The sequence below is a fragment of the Chiloscyllium plagiosum genome, unplaced genomic scaffold (genome assembly GCF_004010195.1).
Source record: "Chiloscyllium plagiosum isolate BGI_BamShark_2017 unplaced genomic scaffold, ASM401019v2 scaf_4260, whole genome shotgun sequence".
NCBI lineage: Eukaryota > Metazoa > Chordata > Chondrichthyes > Orectolobiformes > Hemiscylliidae > Chiloscyllium > Chiloscyllium plagiosum.
Window position 1 is genome coordinate 930 of NW_025214658.1, and position 1161 is coordinate 2090.

A 1161-nucleotide genomic window follows, 5' to 3' on the forward strand; every position below is an offset into this window, starting at 1 on the left:
AGCCTATTGTGGGGAACTTAATTGAACAACGTTCTGAAACCCATATACACCACATCAATCGGTTTACTGTAATCTCCCTGTTTGGTCACTTTGTCAAAGAAGTAAATAAGATTCGTTAGGCAAGGCCGTCCCATCACAAAACCGTGCCGACTGTCCCTGATCAGATTATTCTTTTCCAGATGGTCATAAATCCTATCCATAATAACCATTTCCAACACGTTACCAACAACTGCAGTGAGACTCACTGGTCTGTAATTACCAGGGTTGTCTCTACGACACTTTTTGAACACTGGAACACCGTGTGCTATGCTCCAAACCACAGGCACTATTCCTGTAGATAATGATGATTTGACGATCGATGCCAAACGCTCATCAATCTCTTCCCTTGCTACCCAGAGGATACTAGGACAGATCCCATTCAACCCAGGGGACTTGTGAGTTATCACACTCTGCAGTATTTCTATCACCTAATCCTTGTGAACCTCCATCTCTAGTACTCTAGCCGCAAGTATCTCAGGATCTTCCTCGCCAACATTTTCATTTTCTATAGCGAACACTGTCGAAAAATATCTATTTAGCGCTTCCCCTATCTCTTCTGACACCACACACAACTTCCCATTATTATCCTTGATTGTCTCAACTTTAACTCTCGTCATTCTTTTAATCCTGACATACCTATGGAAAATCTTAGGGTTAACCCTGATCCTATCTGCCAATAACTTCACATGTCTCCTCCTGGCTCTTCTCAGCTCTCTTTTTAGGTCTCTCCTGATATCGTTGGAACCCTCGGGCGCTCGAACTGATTTTTCACATTTTGTCCTAACATAAGACTTCTTGTTCTTCTTGACCAGGGATTCCACTTCCTTAGTAAACTACGGCTCACGCGTTCTATATCTTCCCCCCAACCTGAAAGGTACATACTTATCTAGGACACACAGGAGCTTTTCCTTGAATAAGCTCCATATTTTAATGTGCTCACCCCCTGCAGTTTCCTACCCCATTCTACGCTTCCAAAATCTTACCTAATCTTCCTAAATCTTGGGACTTGTGCCTCACAACACACTTCACATTCAACAACCAGATATACGAACAAATCAACGGAACACCCATGGGCTCACCGATCTCGGGACTCAGAGCAGAAGCAGTAATGCAAAGGTCAGA